Below are 16,762 nucleotides of genomic sequence, written 5' to 3'. Positions count from 1 at the left end.
ACACATTCATTGGCATGCGTTGTGTTTTTCTTTTTTTTTTATTCTTTTAACAAATTAGATTTGAGAGAAAAATTTGCTAAAATGACGGCATAAACAAATAGTAGCGATTGGTAGAGTAGAGTGTAGGTATGCGTTAGATGGAACATTTCTAAGTTATTTACTGCGGAATAGAACATAATATTACGCAGTGATACCAAATGGTATGTGTTATATGACTACAAAAATGGATAAGGTAGTTTAAATTTCAAGCTCGTACCTAATAGATAATGGAATTGGAATATCATCGAAGGCTTTATCGCGTGGAAAACGTTTACATTTAGAGTTAACACAAGAGTATTTATTTTTTATGAATTTTATTTATGCAAAATTATGATAATTTGTTATAAATAAAAGCTTAAAAACTTTCCATTAAAATGTACGAAGTACCAACTTCGTTCAGTTCTCTTTGAGATAAGTTGATCAGGAACATTTTGAATTGGAATGAAATTCATTCAGAAATATTGGATTTAATTCCAAATTTATAACAACTATGCGTTTCTATGAAAAAGAAGATTTTATGCTCACTTGTATGTGGTTGCATTCTGTAACTTTCACAAATTGGAATGAAATTTATATAAAAAGACAATTTCGTTCCAAATTAAACCTTTTCTCGACCAACCTTTAGTTCTTAAAATCATAAACAAGTAGCTACACATTTTCAATACTAGGCATAAACAAATTACGTATACACCACAGTGAACACATAACATCTCCTAGATTACGGTTAACATTTGTTCACTTTGAGTGTATTTTATTGGTATTTACTATTCTCTTTGGCTATTTTACACCAAATTAGAATTAATAAAAGATACCACGGGAAAATAAGGTCAAAAATGCCCACTCAAACCAATTTAGAGAAAACCGATGGATGTACATATGTGGAAATTAATTTTTTTTTTATTTGCTTCCTTCATTCATAGTTCGCAATTCTCCGTTGTGCAATAGCTAGAAATTTGCAAAAATTTTAGTTGGGATAATATAGACAGCGATTAGCTTTGAAAATCGACCTTATTAAGAAGTTTTAAATGAAGGGTCCAGGGGAAAAAACAGCAAAAGTCCATTCCCACTCATTTCGAGAGAAACGCATTTAAAAATTTTACTCTCCATACAACTTAGTACTGAAAGCACACAATTTATTTATTTTTTCAGCAAGGCTTAAATTTTTGTTTTATAAAAGTAAGGATGCCGTCAGATAGTGCTCAGTAAATACTACAAGACCCCATCATTTAGTTTATTTTTGACAAAAAGTGGACATGTGCCGTTTTTCCCCTGGACCCTTCAAATGTTTGCACATGCTTTTGGTCTGAAAGTGACGATATATAAATGTCATTACTATCGCGATTGCGATAACTACGATAAGAAGTGTCAAAAACAAGCATTTTTAAAATGGGCTCTTATTGCGAGTGTCGTTTAACTTTCGATGCTACAAATGTCGATCTAATCGATAAATAAATATTTTGGTATTGTGTATATCGCTTTCGACAAATATACATACATATTTTCAATTGTGATATTAGCCCCGTTCCATTGGAGGTGGTAGTATACTAATACTGTCCATAATCTCGTAAAGGCCCTAACTACATTTTTCATACTACGAAATTTGCATATAAAAATGAAAAAAAATTAAAGAAGTATTTATAATTTTCTGACTTATTTGATTCCTAGGCTAAAAAAAATAAATGAGAATAAATCAGAGACAATGCCCTAATTCCGAATATGCAAAAAAATCTAAATCGAAAATTTTGTAGTTAAGGCCTTTACGAGATTATGGGCAGAATAGTAGATGTTTTGTTTAATCTAGTACTATCATCTACTCATGATCTTCTTCCCGGATAAATACGATTTGTATTGAATTCATTGACATAGTATGTATAACTTTGCCACCTCCCAAAGGAACAGGGCTATTATGAGCTTGATTTCAGTCGATAGCAAAATTGTAAACGAAAAAGATCGAATTTATTTTTTGTGATCGACTCTATCGACACAAGTCGTCTAGAGATAGACAAACGACAATCGCAATAAGGGTCTGTTGCACTGAGGCGGATGGTGGAAACTTCCCAAAAAATGCCTTGTAATACAACAACAAAAAATTAAACAACGGCAACACTTACAGTTATGAATTTTTTTATTTTTTAAAAGCCTTAATTATTGGTATTATAGGTAGTGTTGGAGAAAATTGAAAAATAGTTTTTTATGAGATTTGTATTTTTGCTAAGTTTGGCATCAACAGTGCCACTATCAAAAAATATCTTTAACATTTAATACACAGAGTTAGTTGGGAGCTTTATGTGCATCTCCAAAAAAGATACACGTATGGAAGGCATGATCCCCAAGACAAGGGTTGGTTAATTTTTCTGAAATTATTTTTTTTTTTATTTTCTTTAGAGATTTGGCCTTATATTCTTGCTTGAAAAGACAAATATGAATGAAAAAAAGTATCTCAGAAGTACCTACCTTTTACATAATATGTAGCTTCCGTCATAAATAGTTTATAATTATAAAAAAAGGAAAAAAGAATGTCAAGTACAATTTTAAGTACAATTGATCGAATACATTTATCATTATAGCTTTATCCATGTAAACATTTTGAATACAAATTGCAAAAAAAGATACGTATACGCCACAGTGAACACAAAACATGGAACAAACATGACGAGCCTCCCGAATAACTTTTATAAAAGTGTAGAGGGTGTTTTATACAATAATAAAATGCACGACTGGGGTCGCACGTACTTGCTCTTGCAGCTCAAAGCACTTTTATGTTAGTCTACTTGTAGATTTTAAAAGCTGGATCTAAATTTAAAAAAAAAATTGATATTGGGGAAGAGCCGACATTTAGGGCAAAATTATGTTGAATGAAAAAATTTTTTTTTGTTATTTGACTTTTTTGAGAAAAAATAAAAATGCAGTTTTATTGCCACTGCTTTAAATATTACGTATACAAAGTTTAATCAAAATCGTTAGAGCCGTTTTCGAGAAATTCGTAATATCGTATTTTTTTGTATGGGAGGTATACGTTCTAAACGAGATATAAAAAAACAAAAAAAAACCAACTTTCAGAATTCCATAAAAATCATCTATACCAAATTTGAAGAAAATCCATCCACCCGTTTAGGCTGTGGAAATGTGTACAGATGGACGCACAACCGCACAGACGCACAGACGCACAGACGCACAGACGCACAGACGTACAGACGCACGGACGGAATTGCGAGACCCACTTTTTTGGAATTCTCCATCATCGTAATGTTGGTTTTGATTAAAACCTCAATTTTTTTTTTCGACACGAAACCAATACTTGCCCTATATAGAGCAAGTAAAAAAGGAACACAGAATAAAAAAATAACTTCTGTTTCTGTAAATCAATGAATCAATAATACATTGGTCCACATGATAGTCCAGAATTTAAACTTTGATTTTTTATCGTCAGTCCAAAGGAAAAACTCACTAACTACATAGGATTTCAGTAGCAATAGCTTTTAATATAGCCATTAGGGATGATGACACTGGTCTGCAAAAAAAAAAAAAAACAAAAAAAAAGTCGGGAGCTAGAACTGATTAACATCAGTGTGCTAAATTGAAAACTGTTTACAGATTTATTCCATCACGTCTAATTTCTGAGCTCTGCTCATCACTATTTTTGTCGAAAAATGGAATTGACTTCAAGTCTGCTTCAAAAAACAATAAGTTACATTAATTACCAAGATTTTCAGATATGCTTAGTTTCTATATCAAATATCTTTTAGAAAAAAATTATTTTGAAAAAAAATATACAAATTTAAGACGATAAAATATAGCTTTTCGAGATTGCATAAGTAGTTTTGCAAAAAAAAAAATTAACGGTCATGAAATTCAACGCCAAAAGTACCAAAAAACGCGTTTTCGACCTATTAATACTAAAATATTTCGAAAACGTGACGTGCCAGTAAAATTTTAATCAGCACACAAAAATCCTTTAGGAAACGAAAACGCGTGTTTTGGTACTTTTGGTTTGCTTCAAGCTTTATTTACGTTGCCGACCAGTGTGATTGTTTCAAACAGATAAATAAATCGAAATTTGTCCGATTTCGAACGAATCGTAGAGTTTTTATTTGTCGGAAGCACACCTCGAACCAGGGGCGGACTGGGAGTCAAAGAGCCTTCCGGGACTTTTAGGAAAAGGGCCACAAAATACTTACATAATTATTTACTTACTCGAAATATTTAAAAATAAAAGTTGATATGCAGAAATTGTTTTTTTATATACAGTGGTCAAAAAATAATTAGAAACAAGCTCTTTTTTTCAAAATGTATGTATGTTCTTAATATAAATAAAAAATATTAGAAATATTTTTTAACAGAGACATTTGAAGAGCTTGATGTTTTATTAACGATCTCGTCTTTATTGCACCTTCTTTTTCTAAAATATAAGGGGTTGGTCTGTCAGGAATAATTGTTAAGGACGTTTTATCTATTTTTTCGGAACATGTGGCATTTTACGAGGACTGCAACCACATTAACCGACTTATAGAAATTAGTCGGTGATAGTCCTTTTTATTAATTGTACCTACTTTTAATTAATTGACCAAGTTTGGAAAATGTAAATGCTAAAAATCATTTATTTTTTCAAATAAAAGCATTTGTTTTTAAAAGTTTTCGTGAATTTATCCAGTGCTTTTGTTTGTCATGTTAAAGCTTTTAAAATTTCAAAACTTTTAATTACATGTTAAAAGTTAAATTAAAATTTAAGATTTCACAATTTCAAAATCTTTTAAAATAAAATAAAAAGGCGACATGGCGACAAGGCGACATGGCGACAAGGCGACAAGGCGACAAGGCGACATGGCGACATGGCGACATGGCGACAAGGCGACATGGCGACAATTTCAAAATCTTTTAAAATAAAATGATAATGTTAAAAAACAACACTTCACGATTTTCACAAAAAAAAAAAAAAATAATATTTTTAACAGTTACTAGCAGTACCTTTTACTGACCGGTTCAGTAAATTAGGTACTTCGATAAATTAATTAAATTTTATATCATTTTTTAAATTGATATTAAAATTCTTATAAAATTAAATTAAAAATATTTTTGTGAGTTATCAGGTACATAAAAAGCTTTGATATTCTAAGCAACTTTATCTATGCATTCTATTACGATTTTATAATGTTTTTGTCCCGGGTTATGCTCCCAGAAATATGGTCACCGTAATTATACCACAACTCGTGTTTGCTAAAAATTTGTTAAATATGGGTAATTCCATGAAAAAGTGGACACGAATTTTGAACAAATTATGCAGTCTTTTTTACTTTTTGTAATAGCAAATTACTATTTACAAACGGTAACACTTTATGCAAGTTGCAAGAAAAAATTCTTTGTTGTATTCCCTTATGGATAGAAATTAAATTCAAGGAGAATAAATAATTTTAAAGCATTTATAAAGCATAAGCTGCCAACTACAGAAGAATTTCACATGAAAATGACGGAAAAACAAGCCCACAGAAAATTGGATGAATCTAATAGTGACCATGACAATATGCCCCCGTGATTGCTAAAATAAATTAACATTTAAGCAAGCTTCGTTACACAATATTCGATTTAAAAAAAACTTGAGTGAAAATGCATCTTTTCTTTACTTTTGGAACCACAAATCGCAGGTAACATGAGTTACCAAAATAATGTAGCGTGAGTTACCTAAACATTTTAAAATTTTTCCTCGAAATATCGAATAAATGTTTGGTTTTGTCACTAATATTAAAAGTTTGTATTTTTTTATGTATGGAATCTTCATTTAAAACCAATTAAGATTCTTAATTTCACAGAAAAACTTCATACTGTGGGACTCTTAAATCTCGTGTCCGATTTTTGTAACGTGAGTTACCATCATACTTTTATTTATCCCAAGCAAATACTAAAATTAAAGAAAAATTTTTTTGTTAATTATGAAAGTAATAGTTATGCTCCGTTCATGGATAGTAATTTCGTATCAATTTATATTAAAATTAACAAAAAAAAAATTATTTATGTATCGGAAATTTTTGTGAATGTAACGTGAGTTACCATGGAATTGCCCATATGTATTTTGTATACACAGGGTGTCCCAAAAGTAATGGATCAAATTCTTACGGTTTTCGTTAGTGATACAGTACGACTTATAGGGAATCGAATGTATTTGAAATTTCAATTGTTTGTCAAGGGTTGGTGATGAATGACCAAAACCCATAATCCCAAAGAGAAAATCCCCAAAGCCAAAATCCCCAAGACAGACCTGGGTATAGACAAAATCTCAAGGAAAAAATCTCAAAAAAAAAAATCTCCGAGCGAAAATCCCAAAATTTCAGATACGTAAGTTGTGTATCAAGCAATCAAATCGCGCGCGCGACAAGGCGACAAGGCAACATGGCGACAAGGCGACATGGCGACAAGGCTACATGGCGACAAGGCGACATGGCGACAAGGCTACATGGCGACATGGCGACAAGGCGACATGGTGACAAGGCGACATGGCGACAAGGCGACAAGGCAACATGGCGACAAGGCGACAAGGCAACATGGCGACAAGGCGACATGGCGACAAGGCGACAAGGCGACATGGCGACAAGGCGACATGGCGACAAGGCGACAAGGCGACAGGGCGACATGGCGACAAGGCGACATGGCGACAAGGCGACATGGCGACAAGGCGACATGGCGACAAGGCGACAAGGCGACATGGCGACAAGGCGACATGGCGACAAGGCGACAAGGCGACAGGGCGACAAGGCGACATGTCGACAGGGCGACATGGCGACATGGCGACAAGGCGACATGGCGACAAGGCGACATGGCGACATGGCGACATGGCGACAAGGCGACATGGCGACATGGCGACAAGGCGACATGGCGACATGGCGACAAGGCGACAGGGCGACATGGCGACATGGCGACAAGGCGACATGGCGACAAGGCGACAAGGCGACAAGGCGACAAGGCGACAGGGCGACATGGCGATATGGCGACAAGGCGACATGGCGACAAGGCGACAGGGCGACAGGGCGACATGGCGACAAGGCGACAGGGCGACATGGCGACAGGGCGACATGGCGACAAGGCGACAATGCGACATGGCGACAAGGTGACATGGCGACATGGCGACAAGGCGACATGGCGACATGGCGACAAGGCGACATGGCGACAAGGCGACAGGGCGACATGGCGACAAGGCGACAAGGCGACAAGGCGACAGGGCGACATGGCGACAAGGCGACATGGCGACAAGGCGACATGGCGACATGGCGACAAGGCGACATGGCGACATGGCGACAAGGCGACATGGCGACAAGGCGACATGGCGACAAGGCGACAAGGAGACATGGCGACATGGCGACAAGGCGACAAGGCGACAAGGCGACAGGGTGACATGGCGACAGGGCGACAGGGCGACATGGTGACAAGGCAACATGGCGACAAGGCGACATGGCGACAAGGCGACATGTTTACAGATTTATTCTATCACGTCTAGTTTTTGAGCTACACTCATCACTATTTTCGCTATAAACTCCCAAAAAGTAATTTTAAATTTAATATAATATGTAATATGTTGGTTTTTTTAAGTCAAAAACAGAAGACGCAAACTGGAATTTGGTTCAAAAACCGTTCATTACTTTAGAAAAAACAAGCAAGATTTGGAGATATTTATCATAAATTTCTTTTTTCAATATCTTCTACAAAAAAATAATTTTGAAAAAAAATAAGTAACTTAAGGACGTTTTAATCGCGCGTGCGATTTGATTGCTTGATACACAACTTGCGCATCTTCATTTTGGAAAGACCTATTTGTACTCATATTTATTTGTAAGCTGTGATAACTTGCTTCAAAAGATTATGCTAAGTTCAACTTGCTGTATCCTTCCAGTATATTAGAATCATTGTTCCAGTATATTAGAATCATTGTCAAGTCACGGTTGTTTACATAATTTCTGTTCCGTTGTAATAGAGCAGCCTTTATGATTTTAAAATTGTCGTGTTAAGTTCTGATTTTACTTTGACTTACAGGGTTTTTCTATCATTCTATTACGTTTTTGTTTTTGCTAATTGGAGATTTTTGGGGATTTGGAGAAAATGGGAGAAAAAATTATTTATTGGAGATTTTGTCCATTGGATGCCTTTCCCCATTAAGATTTTGTCCATGGGGTCAAAAATTTTCTGGAGATTTTATCCGATTGAGATTTTTTTTTGGAGATAGTGTAGGTTTCCCGTTTGTCAAAAGAGCTTTTTTTTCGGAAAATGACAGGAACTATGTGATCGAAGAGCTACCTTACGGAAAGGATATAAAATATTGTTTCAGTGTATTTGTTTTTAAAACTTTGTGAAAATCGAAAGCTTGGTCTTGTTCAAGCTTTTTGAACCGAATACTTTTTTAAAATGAAAGAGAGATATACAAACAAGCTACTAGGAGGAAGAAGAAAAAACATCGTGTTTACTTTTTTGAACTTTTTTGACTTTGTGTTTTGATGTAGTTCAGGCTTAACACCTTGGCACCACTGTTTTTATCGAGTAAAATCTGGATAATTATCTGGATTTTTCAAAAATCTATACAAATAAAGTTTTTGTTGTTTTTTGTTTTTTGCCTCGAAAGATTCATATAGGGCCCCTAAACAGAATTCGGTAGGCCTCCAAAGATCCATAGGAGGCCTTCATTGACTTAAACGCCATAAACATGATTCTGTGGGCCTCGCAAGATCTATATGGGGCCCCCTGAAAATCCATAGGGGGCCCACAAACAGAATTCGGTAGGCCCCTAAAGATCCATAGGAGGCCTTCATTGACTTAAACGCCGTAAACATGATTCTGTGGGCCTCGCAAGATCCATATGGGGCCCCCTGAAAATCCATAGGGGGCCCACAATTAGAATTCGGTAGGCCCATTAAGATCCATAGGAGGCCCCCTGAAAATCCATAGGTGACCCACAAACAGAATTCGGTATGCCCCTAAAGATCCATAGGAGGCCTTCATTGACTTAAACGCCATAAACATGATTCTGTGGGCCTCGAAAGATCCATATATGGCCCCCTGAAAATCCATAGGGGGCCCACAAACAGAATTCGGTAGGCCCCTAAAGATCCATAGGAGGCCTTCATTGACTTAAACGCCATAAACATGATTCTGTGGGCCTCGCAAGATCTATATGGGGCCCCCTGAAAATCCATAGGGGGCCCACAAACAGAATTCGGTAGGCCCCTAAAGATCCATAGGAGGCCTTCATTGACTTAAACGCCGTAAACATGATTCTGTGTGCCTCGAAAGATCCATATGGGGCCCCCTGAAAATCCATAGGGGGCCCACAAACAGAATTCAGTAGGCCCCTAAAGATCCATAGGAGGCCTTCATTGACTTAAAGGCCACAAAGATAATTCTGTGGGCCTCGAAAGATCCATATGGGGCCCCCTGAAAATCCATAGGGGACCCACAAACAGAATTCGGTAGGCCCCTAAAGATCCATAGGAGGCCTTCATTAACTTAAACGCCATAAACATGATTCTGTGGGCCTCGAAATATCCATATGGGACCCTTTGAAAATCCATAGGGGGCCCACAAACAGAATTCGGTAGGCCCATTAAGATCCATAGGAGGCCTTCATTGACTTAAACGCCATAAACATGATTCTGTGTGCCTCGAAAGATCCATATGGTGCCCCCTGAAAATCCATAGGGGACCCACAAACAGGTAGGCCCCTAAAGATCCATAGGAGGCCTTCATTAACTTAAACGCCATAAACATGATTCTGTGGGCCTCGAAATATCCATATGGGACCCTTTGAAAATCCATAGGGGGCCCACAAACAGAATTCGGTAGGCCCATTAAGATCCATAGGTGGCCTTCATTGACTTAAAGGTCACAAAGATAATTCTGTGGGCCTCGAAAGATTCATATGGTGCCCCCTGAAAATCCATAGGGGACCCACAAACAGAATTCGGTAGGCCCCTAAAGATCCATAGGAGGCCTTCATTGACTTAAACGCCATAAACATGATTTTGTGGGCCTCGAAATATCCATATGGGGCCCTTTGAAAATCCATAGGGGGTCCTCAAACAGAATTCGGTAGGCCCATTAAGATCCATAGGAGGCCTACGTTGACTTAAATGCCGCAAACATAATTCTGTGGGCCTCGAAACATACATAGGGGGCTCACAAACATAATTTTTTAGGTCTCGAAAGATCCATAAGGGGCACAATAGATTTATACTGACTAAAAAGGCCAGAAACCGATTTGAAGCATGACGTGAGTGAATTTAAAAATGGAATTTCAAGTGCTTTTAAGAAATGTTTTCTTGCCCGAGGGCCTACCGGGAAAAATCCAGAATGCCCGGTGGGCCAGTCCGCCCCTGCCTCGAACCATTATTCATTATGAAATCGGATGATTTCCACTAACTTGCCAGGGGCGAATAGTTTTTTTTTGGAATTACTATGTGCGTATCTGAAGTAGGAGTTTACATGTACGTATACAGGGTGTCCCACAGTCACCGCCCCAAATGAAAACCATAGATTCCTGAGGTCATTTTAAGTCGAAAAACTTAAGAGGCAATTTTCTCGTTTTCGTCCCGTTTTCGAGTTACCACGGTTTTTATGATTTTTGCTCTCTTGTCCTTTAACTGGCCTTATCTTTGCCAAACTACGTTTGATTTGAAAGATTTTTTTTACAACCAATCAAGAATTTATTACAGTTTAAGTTTGTCTCAAAACTTTTTTTTCTGCGGATAACCGTTTCTCCGCCATTTTGCATCAAACACAATTTTCTTCGTTTTTTAAGTTGTTGTTTACACTTTCATATCAATTAAGTAAAAAAAACACGTTAATAAGTATTAATTTTGTGTGCTTTTTATTAAAGCCCAGTTTATTTCCATAAAAAAAAATAAGTTTTATTTCATAAAAAAGGCTACTGAAAGTAATAACAAAAAAAATAAACAAACTGAGTGAATAAAAAAAAATTATTTTTAAATAAAAAAATAATTTAAATGAATTAAAACTTTTTCTGAGCTTTGTCTATTTGTTCTTTTCTTAACCACAATAGCTCAGAAAAAGTTTTTAATTCATTTAAATTAATTTTTTATTTAAAAATTATTTTTTTTTATTCACTCAGTTTGTTTATTTTTTTTTAATTACTTTCAGTAGCCTTTTTTATGAAATAAAACTTATTTTTTTTTATGGAAATAAACTGGGCTTTAATAAAAAGCACACAAAATTAATACTTATTAACGTGTTTTTTTTACTTAATTGATATGAAAGTGTAAACAACAACTTAAAAAACGAAGAAAATTGTGTTTGATGCAAAATGGCGGAGAAACGGTTATCCGCAGAAAAAAAAGTTTTGAGACAAACTTAAACTGTAATAAATTCTTGATTGGTTGTAAAAAAAATCTTTCAAATCAAACGTAGTTTGGCAAAGATAAGGCCAGTTAAAGGACAAGAGAGCAAAAATCATAAAAACCGTGGTAACTCGAAAACGGGACAAAAACGAGAAAATTGCCTCTTAAGTTTTTCGACTTAAAATTACCTCAGGAATCTATGGTTTTCATTTGGGGCGGTGACTGTGGGACACCCTGTATACATATAACGGCAGCTGCCGATTAAAATTGAAGCTAAATCGACCTGCGGATAGAATTTTGCAAAACATTTTCAGCCATATTGTGAGTTTCTCGGAGTTCACTCAGAAAAATCATATTTCACTTTTCCCTTATTGTGAGTTCCGGGCGATAAGTTTTTCACTTTCGGAAAACCCCCCTATTTTGAACTTTTTCTTAGGTATTATGCGAGGTAATCAACAGCTATTTTCTAATTTCAATTTTGGTGAAGAACAACAGTTTTGATGAAACTTTTAATGAAACTCGTAATATCTTTTATTTCCGGGCGAATACAAAGTTTTCACGTGAAACTCACAATAGAGCTGATTAGTTTGTGTTTCCCTTTATCATTGTTTCACGTTGATATTTGGGAAATCCTTATGTTGATAGCTTTGCCAAAAAAATACACCTTGTATCCGTTATTAAATTATGAAAAACAACAAAGTCATTGCTAAAAAAAAAAAAAAATAATAAAACTAGTTAAAATTGAACGGTTTGACTTAATTTGAAATTAAAAATCTTAGTAAATAAGAGGGCATTTGGCTCCGCGACTGTTTTTATCACTCTGAATGTGAATAAAAGACGGTCGCATTACCAACAATGTTTATAAACATTGAAGCATGCTGTCCCTCTGTAATTCCTCTGTTTAGACTCACTATAGTTGGGGTGTGTCGAAAGTTTCAAGGGTGTGCATGGCAAATTTTCGTTTGTATTAATGGAACATTTTGAATTAAAAAAAAAAAAACATTACATTACATCTTCAAAACTTTAGACATACCCCAAATCCGAATTTGTCCAAAAAGTGGGACTTCAGGAGAGCACCGTCATTTTCTATTTTTAGAGCGGGTCATCTTTAATTGAGAAAAAGGTTATTAGCAGGGATAGGATGTTGTGGAATTTGCCTTTTTTTCTTGCTTAATCGTACGACATTATAGATTAAAAACAAACACGTTTCACGTCCCCCTCGTGCCAAATATATGTATTTTATTTTGCCTTTTTTTTGCCTTTTCTTTCGTTATTGCCTTTTTTGCCTTTTCTCTTGTTATTGCCTTTTTTTGTCTTTTCCTATGTTTTTTTTTTATCTTTTAAGAGTCTTAAAGGTAGTGCCTACACACAAAACACTCAAATATACAAACAAAAAGCTAGCTAAATTAAATTACCCCACACAAACAAAATTCGAATGAAAAGATCTACCTATGCAATTTGACTGTCTGCTATTGCTACCATTTATTGTCTTCTACGTTCTATTGCGCGGCCGAAAACCGACACGTATCAGAGTTCAAAAGCTAACTTACTCAATTTACAATACTCGATTTGAAGAAGTTCTCCAGATTTTGGACATAATCAAGAGAGATTTGGAAGCTGCGAAAGGGGCAGTCGCAAAAGATGTTTTTGAGAAATACAGATCAATTTTTTTTGGCAAATAAGGGACTCGAAAGAGTTGAACAAATAAATTTCGTAATACATTGGAACACAAATCCAGGGGTCGAACTACGGCATACGTACGTTAACGTATTGACGCCTTATGTTTCTATCATTTTCTTCTAATTAAATAGAGAAAGCAATAGTCAAAACGTTAACGAACGTATGCCGTAGTTCGACCAAAGAGCTCCCGGCAAATGTTGAAGTGGGCGATGTCGAGTTCTTTAATTGGGGTCCAGTCGTCTCTACAGATGTAGAGAGATATTTTAGCTCCTTTAGAGCACTCTTAAGGGACAATCGCAGGCGCTTGTTAACTGAAAATTTTAAAAAACTCATGATTGTTCAAAATTACTGCAATTAATTTTTATATTTCATTCTTTTCTCAATAAATGCCTTTTTATGCCTTTTTGGGAGTTTTATTTTGCCTTTTTTTAAGTTTTTAGGTCCACAAGATCCTATCCCTGGTTATTAGACACACTAGGCCAAATTGCCATTGCAATTAGTCCCTATATCCACATTTGGGCGTTGTAATGCAGTCGTTAGACAGTTTTTTAATCAGTGCCACAAGTCCAACAAAACGCTATAGGTTTTTTTTTAGTTAGCTTTACTTTGTTGCTCCCTTGCAATAATTTTAGTTGGTTTTTCTTCATTCATAGTGGTATGATACCGAATTATACAGAGAAACATTCCTCTGACCTTTCTTCCTATACTTACTTTTTGGTTTTTTCTGACTTCATCTTTTTCTTCTTATACTTACTGTTTGATCTTTCTCAATATACATTCATATACATACCAGTGGAGTAATTAGCTTTCGGAATCGTTCAAATAACTTCTGTTTTGTTAATTTGTTTAATGTTTTTAAAAATACTTTAATTCAATATTGTCAAATGACGAGCAAGACAATTAATACCAATGCGAATGTTGTTGTCAAAAGAAAAGGTAGAGCCAAGGGCCTTATTGTGTATTACGAAATGAACTGCTGACATAACGAAACCCAGAGAAACGAAAGTCGCGACATGTTATATTTATCCTTGCCATGTAAACAAACAACTTTTTCCCCCACAACTCACTTGCGGAAATTTCTGTATTCAAATTAGGAAAAAGTTCCTTGGAAAAAATATCGACGTATATGTATTGTGTATTTTCAGAAAAGAATTTTGTCCCAATTTCCGAAGATGATTCTTGATAACAAAGTTTTTAAAAATGGGAAAAAGTTTGAGCAGCGGTAGTAGGTACATCTAATTTTGATCAATCGCGCATTCTCCATTGAAAACCTTCGATGGAATCAATTTAGAAAAAGTCGGTACGCACTCGATTATATCAAGTTTAATGCTGGGCCCAGGCTATTTTTTAAATATGAATATACAATTTATTTTTTAAAATGTAATTGATAAATACAAAATTCAGTAAAAATCCGCTGGAAAAAGTCGTTGCGAGATATAGCTATTAGGCCAGAAAAAATTTCACTGAGAAATTAATTCATAAATTTTTTGTCTCAGATATCACCAAGAAAGAAAGCTGACATTTTTGACCCTCTTAAAACCCTTTGAACTGTTAAAGATCAGTAGGAGTGACTATTAAAAGCATACCAATTAAAGTTTTATTTTCCTTAACAAATCTAAAATCAAAGAGTAACCTTCGGACCAACAAATGAGCTGAAACTTTATTCCAACTGAAGGCTGTTCTACAAAAACACATTTATTATGCACTTTAGTTTTTGGATAAGAGTTTCAAAAACATAATACAATGCATAACCAGATATTTTGAAAATAAGGTAAAACTAACTCCAAACAAAGTAAATGGCCAATGTAAAACAAACCAAAAAAATATTTGGTCACTTTATATGTTTGCCAAATATGTATGTATTCAAATTGTTTTAAAAAAAGCCATTTCAATATTAATCCTTTTCAAAATTCAGGTAGAACTACAATTTTCAATCGTATAAGGGTACATTGGTACAAGTATTTTTTAACACTAAATTAAAAACAAAAATCCATACAAAAAACGATTCCGGTAGACATTTTGCTAAAATGACTCCACTTTAACTAACGGACGACAACAAAACAAAGAAGAAAGTATGTAGTAGTATTCCAATACAAAACAAAAATAATCAACAAAATAATGACAATAAAAATAGGAAGCAACAAAGTAAAGGGGGAAGAGAAAAAACATTATAAAAACAAAATAAAAAAATTAAATAATAAAATGTTCTTTACTCTTGCATTAGTCATGTAACAAAAATCAAAAACAAAATAAAAAATATGACAAACATTAAATAAACACAAAGTAATACATAAATATTTGCACAATATTATATAATAAAAAAAGAAATAACATAGAAAAGCAAAAATCGAGCAAATACAAAAAAGTAACAATTTACTGATCGAAGCATTCTCGTGAGATGATGTGTTAATGATATATAAATTTTTATAATTAAACATCATAGGTTTTTTTTTTTATTTCAAAAAAAAAAAAATTAAAATTATATTGATAAGAATTAAAATAAAAATAAAAAAAATAAAATCATAACAATTATAACAACGATAAAAAAACAAAAATGCGAGTTTACTTCTCAGGATTTTCATCATATGTAAAAAATAAATAAATTGGAATACATAATTATTAAATTTTTTTTGTTTATGTTTGTTTGTTTTGTTTTTTTTTTTTTGTATTATTATCTTTATATGTATATAAATAAAATTTAATTCATTAAGTCTTTTATAGTAGACAAATTTATTAAAAACATTAAACTACAAGAAGGTTATAATAATTGTATGAGATAAGCAAACTAAAACAGCTGCAACATTTTTTTTTTTTGTTTTATGTTTTGTTTCTTGTTTGTTGTTGTTTTTTTTTTAATCTTTTAATAATAATAACTAACACTAGTTATGATATCGTTTTTTTTTTATCATCATCATTGTAATAAACGCGAAAAACTGTTTTAAACCGAACAAGTCTTGACATTATTTTTATGTAAAATGTTTCATATTTTTAGCTTAGCAAAAATAATTATTAAAATACGAATTGACAATTCATGTTACAATACAATTTCTAATTTCAAAATTCCCTAAACGAGTTTCGTTATTACAATATGTATCTGTAAACGAATGCAAAAACCACACTCTCATTTAACATTTAAATTTATAATAATAATAATAATCATAATAAAAAAAGTAGTTTTTTTTTATTTTGTTTTTTTAAATATTTTTAATTGCATATTTTATATATAAATTATATATATTTATATATGTATGTAGTTGGAATCATGGATGGTGTGAAAAATAAAAACCATACAAAGGTGTTGGTTTTTTCTTATTATTATTATTTTTTTTTTACGTTTAATAATGTCATTACATATTTAATTTTTATTTAATGCTTTCAAGTGAAAGGGTTTTTTTCTTTTATGTTTTGTTTTATCTAAGAACAGAGTTAAAGTAACAAATATGGGGCTTTCGCTTAGTAATAACCTGAACATATATATATAGATATACATATATTCAATATAATCTAAATAAAAAACACAATAAAAATCACTTAGTTGCTAGACAGTTAAAAATTCAATTCATAAAACGAAACATGATTGTTACAACTAAATGCATATTTATATTATTTTTTTTTTTATAAAGTCAGTCAGTCGTTATAAAACTACAAGTCATAAAAATTACTTAGATCGGAGTGTTTTTTTGTTTCTTTTTTTGTTTTATTCATTTTTTTTAAAT

Source organism: Episyrphus balteatus, chromosome 1 (assembly GCF_945859705.1).
Source record: "Episyrphus balteatus chromosome 1, idEpiBalt1.1, whole genome shotgun sequence".
NCBI classification, from domain to species: Eukaryota; Metazoa; Arthropoda; class Insecta; order Diptera; family Syrphidae; genus Episyrphus; species Episyrphus balteatus.
Note: the sequence above shows the minus strand (reverse complement) of the source record.